This window comes from Eufriesea mexicana, unplaced genomic scaffold (assembly GCF_001483705.2).
Source record: "Eufriesea mexicana isolate 0111107269 unplaced genomic scaffold, ASM148370v2 scaffold812, whole genome shotgun sequence".
NCBI lineage: Eukaryota > Metazoa > Arthropoda > Insecta > Hymenoptera > Apidae > Eufriesea > Eufriesea mexicana.
In genome coordinates this window covers 1,845,129-1,852,746 of record NW_016909009.1, presented here as the reverse complement: position 1 = coordinate 1,852,746, position 7,618 = coordinate 1,845,129, and the positions used below count along the sequence as shown (strand labels likewise).

Genomic DNA, 7,618 nt, shown 5'->3' with positions numbered 1-7,618 from the left:
CGTTGACCGGCGAGGGTGGCACTCACCCTAACTAGGCCAGCGGATCTCTCTTTCTCCCGCCCCCACCGCGCCGCACGCCAAACCCCACCGCGCGGCCGCTGCGTTCCCCCACCAGCGCGCGCTCCACTCTCCCGCTCGCACTCGGCCTCGCCGCCTCTCTCGGACGGTCCATGGTTCTGCTATTTTCGCGGGGGCCACTCGACACGGATATATACGGTCCGCCTACGTTTGGCGGGATAATTTACGTTGTTCAGGCCGTTCCACCCTGCCCCCACCACGTGGCGCGGTATGCAACTGCCGGGTGGAAAGCGCGCCGCTTTTTCCCGCCTACCCCCTCCCGTCATCGCGGGCCTTTCGGTGCTGCTTCGTCGGTCCACGCGTACCCGGCTGAATTACGATAATTACTGGACGACAGCTGGGAACAGCGCTTTTATCGCACCGCGGCTGTATTTTTCGGGCAAACAACGCCGGTTCGCCGCGGTCTGCGTTCTCCACCGACGCACGTGTCGAAGACTCGTTTCGGTCGCGATTGAACGAAGGTTTGGGCACGTATAACAAATTTGGCGAACAAATCGTAGATTAACGTGGAATCAGCGATAGTTTAAATATCTAAAAGAACTTTTCGCGATTCGATGGTAGCGATACTATTTGTCGAACGACAACGTTATACATTGTTACTTTTAACTTAAAGAGTCTCCGATATTTGGGACCGACATGATACAGTCGAGGGCCGTAACGGACCAAGCGTTTATTCTTTCTTGACTCTTCGAAAGAGTCGAAACGAGTCAGACTTTATTTTCTACCACGGTTCCAGACAACGGACTATAATTGTATTACAATTTCTTATTTTACCGTCTTCAATTAAAATTACTATCTTACCGAATACGAGTGCACCGCGTTTTCCTAACCTCTGAATCTACGACACTCCTCGATGCTCTTCGAGAGTGGAGAGTCTCGCAATCGTATTACGGCCCTATTAATTTTACTACGACGCCACGTTTCTCGCGCGGACTGAACAGTTCGTTATCTCCGGGTCTGGTATATCGGTTGCAGAGTGGTTGCACGCGGCGTAGATAGCAGCGACGATAGAGCAACGCGAAAGTCTTGAGCAGCAGCAGCAGCCCGCTTCCTCTGCCCGATGCCAAAGCACACACACGCGTGACAGCGAGGACTCTTAAAACCCGCGTCTTTGGAGTTCTTTTGCCCGGGAAGAGAGACGCGTGGCAGCCTCGGCGCGTCCCATATTCGCGATCCGAGGCGGAAAGCTGTGCCCCGCGCTCAAAGGGGGCAAACAAGCCGCAAGGACGGCAAAGGAACAATGCCCGACGCGTTTCCGCGAAGCGGAGAAATTCAATCGGGACCGGTCTACTTTTCGCGATTACTCGCGGGGATGAAAAGCGTGGCACCGTGGTGGCGGCCAGCGCCACGGATTCTACAATAGACACGTGGCCTCTCGCTAGACCCCGACAAAAGTGTCCGCGTGCTCTGCGGCTAGGAGCGGCGTTAAAACGGGAACAACGACGAAAACAACGGCAACAGCCAGCTAAACGGCCGCTCTCGGTGCAGCTGCAGCGATAAAGCGGTAACAGGACAAAATTACCGTGCTTTCGAGAGGGGCAAGAGGTCGCGGCTGAGAGGGGGGTGGTTACGGTGTAGATATAATATCTGTAGCAAGGGGCGACAGGTTGGTGGAAATGCTATACTTAGCAGCCGTCCAGGAGAAGGGGTAGCAATACCAGGGCTGGCTGGTGGGTCAGAGGTCGTTGCCCTCGGGGCTGCTACCCTCTGTCCTCTCCCGACACCACCCACCGCCCCCTATCGTCCGTAGCCCGCTTCTCAACCGAGTTTCCGGGGGTTGACTGTGCGAGCAGTCGTGAAGCTTGCGCGAATTTCCGTGAACAGCGCGAAATCGTCAGCGATCTGTTTCTTTTTCCCGGTTTACGCTCCATTCCATTCGTTTCCACGCGCAACGCTTCCGGGGACCAACCAGTTCGCAGGGGGACCGCGTTTTCCACGCTCCGATGCCACGAGTATCGTTCGTATTTCCGAAACGTAAGCTCCGATTTACGGCATCGTAATACCGCGATAGGATACGATACGGGGCCCACTTGAAACGTGGAAAGTGACTTCGCTATTTCGGTTGAGTAGGTTAAGAATAATTCGCGCCACTCGTTCCATGCGTCGATCAATTTCTTCCGAGAACGGAAAGCGGAAACACTTGAAATCGAGCAATTTGGTACCGAGATTGTACAAAATACACAGGAAGCCAAGTGTTGGAATCCGAATTGAGAACGTTGTAGACCTTTGATTAATCTTTTGTAATATATTTCGCAACGCTTCTATGTACAATACGAGCTCTGCAACGAAGCTACGTAGGAAAATGCGACAACTATGAATCGGAGAATATGGAGAAGAGTAAGAACTGCCTTCGTACAGTTTTATGAGGTGCTTATATATTCTTACTTTTCGGAGGGGTGGAAATGACCATTGGCTTTTAGTCAAGCTAGAAATGAGTAAGATGTTTTGAAACCTTAAGATGGCCTGCCTCTGTCAGCTAGGTCCTTTCAGTGACTAACAAGGAGAGTGTAACTCCTTCGGGTCACCGATTTAATTGAAACTTTGCAGGTTTGTAGTTCAAGAATATTATTATTTTTTAACAAATATATCCCAGCATAAGAAAGCGTAAAATATAAATTTTATTCACAGTTTTCACAGGCGAAAAATGAATATAAAATAAAAGTAGATTGAAAAAAAAAAAATTACAACTACAGGGAATAGAAATCTGGACTTCCACCATAGCAATTTTCGGTTGCTATCGTTAGGTCACAATATCATTGGAAGCCATTGCGAATAACTTTAGTTAGTTGAAGAAACAATAAAACTTTAATCGTAAATATCTCAAAAATTACTAAGTAGTGATGGCTATAATGATATATATTCTTGAACTGCATAACGAAATCTACAAACCTGCAAAGTTGCGACTAAATCGGTGACCCGAAGGACTTGCACTCTCCTTGTAAGAGTCAACGTAAGAGGATCGTTGGTCATCCAACAGAAGTTAATAAATTTCGTTCCTATTTCGAAGTTTATTTGAAACTTGGTCGAAGTGAAATGGTTCATGGAAGCTTTACAATCGTTTACGTGGCTGTACAATGCCGCGACACGTAAAGGGTAAACGCACGAAAATTACCTTGCCCGTTTATAACCCCGGTGATCCATGCACCGACACTGCTCTATCCGTTCCAATTTTAGGTTCCAGCTCTTGCACCGCTCTAACCGCTTTAATAGATCTTCAGATCCCCCTTGTGAATCTCTTCCCTCTAATTTTACCTAGAACATCTCCGCGTCATCGTTGTACCGATCACCCCAGCGGCGAAATTTCCTCTCCGGACTCGGGTCTGCTCCTCCTCCTCCTCTAGCCCCCGCGAGAAATAATCTCGAACGAGAAAGAGACATCGACCGGCGTCCATTCATCCCGTCGGGACAGCGAGCAGAACGGAGAAAATTGCGGCGGAGGAAAGAAACAGAGAGAAAGTCACGACCACGTACGAATCCGGCATGGAACGAGAGACGAGGTCTGCTAGAAAGAGAGAAATCAGCGGTCGGGAGAGCACGCTTCCCTTTCATCGGCATCCGGACGGACCGCCTTCGCCGGTGCCACGACTTCCTGGTCGGACCACTCTTACTTTCTTCCCGGTGAACCGTGACTCGATCGGCGCGCACCGTTCGGCACGGCCGGACAAAAAGAACCGCCAGACACAATGCGCTCGTTGACCGTTCGCCTCCGTCGCGTTTTATCCCTCTCACGGGGGACACCTCTGTGTCCCTGCTGCTCCTATTCTTCTCGCCGCGGTGAAAGCGCGAATTACGAGCGGCCGCGGCCGGAATCGCGACTGCGAAACGAAATTATGCATCTCGGGTGGTGTCCTTTCGGCTCTGGAAAGTTTCTAGCGAGTGGAAGCGGGCGAAGGACACGCCGAGCTGTTGCAAGCGGCCGGAATTTTCGAAACTCGCGAATTAGAACGGAATGGCGGATCCGTTGCGAGAACTCGCCGCCATTGCTAATTTGTTTGCGCGGAGGAAGAACTCCGGGGTGTCTTCGGTTTAGCCAAGCTGGATACACTTTCGTCTTTTCTAGGGTTGACATTTAGCAAAACTTTCTCTCTCCATTAGAAATCAAGAGTGACGAAATATCCTGACAGTTGGCAGGATTTCGCTGATTTTTCGAGTATTAGGTCGTAGGCTATCTAAAGGATCAGGATATTAGGGAGATTCTACTCTTTTGTTCGAAAAATAAAAGATACTATATCGACAATTCGCAGACTCTTATGACGAGGTCTAAACACCCCTCGAAGAGGATTGATGACGGAATTACCTTCCATTTCTATATTCAAATTTTCCACGAATCTCGCTAATATATTCTCCAAATGAGAGGGCTCGAAAGATACAGATTGACCCGTAATTTCGCGGCAAAGGCGTTCGCGAAACAGAGGGGGTTCGAAACTCAACCCTTATCCCGTATCCTGGCGATCTCTGCCGTTCGCTGACTCGATTTTCGCGATCGGTTCAGCGAACTTGGGTGGAAGAAGCGCGAGCTGGCGTCGATAAGGGTCCAAGCTCGCGGGCGATAAGAGCCCCGACACGGTTCGAGGTTGTTCACCTTGGCGTGCTGGCGCACGCGAGAGTAGGAGCGAGACGGATGACGGCCGCGGACGAAGATAGCGAGCTGGTCGGTCCGCACGCAGCAGCGTGAACCGAGAGAGCGAGGAGAAATAAAGAGGCAAGAAAAAGAGGAGAGCCGCGAGTGAGATTAGAGGAGGAGGGGAGATCGTACTCTTATCGGGCTTCTCGTCGGTTTGGCTTGTGGCGTAGGGACGTTGCGAGATTAGAACGACCCCGAGAGCAGCTCAGAGAGTCGACGAACCGGCCGCTGATTGGGCGATGTCGAGTCAACGCTCCTCTAGCCAGCGCGGCGGGGAGGGGCGGACGGGGGCGCGGCGAGGGCAGGGGGAGGGGTAATCGTGGACTGGGAGAGGACACAGCGCATCAATCGAGGTCACTGGGGACCAGGAGGAGGCCAGGCCATTGCCCGTGTGTCTTGCTTTTGAGGTTAGGCAGTCGTCAGCGCGAGCGCAATTAAAAAATGCCCGACGGAGTTCGCGCGCGCCTGTCCGCTGTCGAAACGAGCTTTTCTTCCCTTCACAGGGCACTGCCTTATCCGACCAGCAATCTTCGCGTTTTCCTGCACGCGACACCCCCGACTCTACCGATTCCAGAGCCCTGGGTTGTCGATCGAGCGCACCGGTCACCGGTATTCCGGTCTTTACGGGATCAGGTATCGCCTAATGGATAACGAGAATTTCAGCGGGTTCTTTCATCTATCCGCGAAGATTCGTTCAACGCCATTGGAAATTTACGAAGGGCGACGATCGCGACATGAAGTACAAAATCATTCGACTATATCGAGACATTAATACCGAAATTCAAGCACAGTACTGGCCGCTGTGCAATTAATTACGTCCATCTTAAAATTTCGTTAGAAACTAACTATTAACTCGTTACGTCAACGAAGACGCAGATGCAGAAAGTGAAAAGTGCTCCGCAACAAAGAAACCCAAATGACGTTAAATTTCCAAGTATTTTGGAATCGGAAATTCACGCGAGGCGAACAAAAGCTGTACCAAATTTCGAGTCCGAGGTAAACAAGTGCGTCACTAGCGTAGCATATCGCTCGAAACTTCGAGGCCAAGTCGTCAAATCGTGCGCTAGAGATTTCACGCCGTCTATGGGGAGACATTCCACGGTGACCGGACGCGAAGAGATTCGCAATGGCGGGAGGAACCCTTGCCTGGTGGCCGGGCTGTCCTCGGTATCGAAGCGCAGGGTGAAAAGGAAACGCGGTTGCGTGAGTCGATTGCACGGGTGCTAAAATTACGCGGGTCCGCGGCGCGAACCGATCGCGTGGGCCCCGATTGGCCGGGCGAGCGGGTCGCGAGCGTCGCGACTCCTCGAGTTCTCTCGGCGACGCCGGAGTCGCGCGGAAATTCGGAATGCACCGAACGGAACAGCTCGATCGGGAGGCGAAACGAGAGAGCCGCTCTCGACCCGCCTCGTAGTTACGCTCGTTGCGGCAGGTCAGTGCTCCGCACGGCGGATGCAGCGCGACGAGGAACGGAGAAACGGTGAAAGCATTCCAACATGGCGGCCGAGCGAGAGTGATCACGGTCCAGCAGCTCGGCTAATGTACTTTCTCCGCGGGACAGTCTCGAGACCGAGCCGGGGATCTCGTGGAAAAGAAATCGGGGAAGAAAGAGACGGGAGGGAGAGAGAGAGGAAGAGAGAGAGAGAGAGAGAGAGAGAGAGAGAGAGGGACTGGCTGTTGAGTAGGTAGCCCATACGTAATTCACTATCGTGGGGTTACGTAACGGGGCCTACGAGGAGAATTCTCAGCCGGTTGAACGGACCTGTGTGCGTACGTTGTGCGTGTGACGCGCGTGTGTCGCACGTACGCTCGTCACGCTTCTCTTTCTCCTTCTCGCCCGCGCGAACCGCGTGCTCGCGCAATACTTCGCGGCTGTGCGACAGCTATGCGTGGATTACGGTACGTCCAGGTATTATGGAAACGGTCGAAATTACACGGGGAGTAGGTTAGGTCGAGGCACCGCGCAAGCTAGTTACGGGGGTGAAGAATGGAGTTCCGAGTATGACGTCGAGGATACTCGGAGGGTAGGTGTGGGCGGCAGTACGAAATACGTTTGGATCTTGACATTTCGCGAAGGATGCGAGATTCGGGGAAAGAGGATACACGAAAGAGGGTGATACGATGAATTACGTAAAACGTCCGAGCCTATAGTTATCGATGCGGAATAACTTTGATCTCTTCCAACGTATCCACCCTCCGCCACCCCCTCCGCGCATTTCGGACGTATGCAACTCTTCGCGCGAATCGTCCCTTTCCGCGAGAATTGCCGGCTCGCGGCCCTATCGCGATGCCCCAAATAGCCAATCGGTCAAACTGCCTTCCCCGGATCCAAAATTGCACGGAAAACGCGATGGGGGGAGGAAAAAGGAGACGAAACGCGAAATAGAAAATGTCGGAGGGTGGGGTGGGGGGAAGTACGAAGAAAAGGTGGGCGAACGCTTATGAACGGCTGGATGGCGGTGTGTAACTGTATATGAGAAGCACATCGGTCTGTTTTACGCGAGCAGAGAACAAGAGGGCGAACGGGCAGGCCGAGTGTGTTGGTGACCTTCGATGATAGCCGTGGGTGGGGAGGTTGGTCGAGTAGCTAAACTACGGTGGTGGGGAAGGGAAGGGGCTGGAGAAGGAGCGAGAACGAGAGAGAGAGCGAGAGAGAGAGGCGAGCGGGTCGGTAGGGAGACCCAGTTGGAGTTTGTTGAACCGGCCCGCCGGCGATTGGCCACACGAGTCGCGGAGTTCACTCTACTTGCCGAACGGAGGTAGGAGAAGGCGAGAGGAGGCGGTGGGGCGAGGTGGCGGGCCGCTCGGTTAATTTCATCTTGCCCCAGTTACGGGCCAGGCAGGGTGAACGAACTAGCCTCGCGCCAAGGCCCCACCGACCTACTTTCCTGTTCTACGGACCACCGCCGTGAGGGA

The 7,618-nt window shown here is 52.9% G+C and overlaps 1 protein-coding gene across 1 annotated transcript in view; it reads right to left on the bottom strand.

The window, feature by feature from the left end:
* Positions 1–7,618, bottom strand: part of LOC108546988 (uncharacterized) — an 84,311-nt gene that overhangs the window by 75,722 nt on the left and 971 nt on the right. The window lies entirely within an intron of this gene.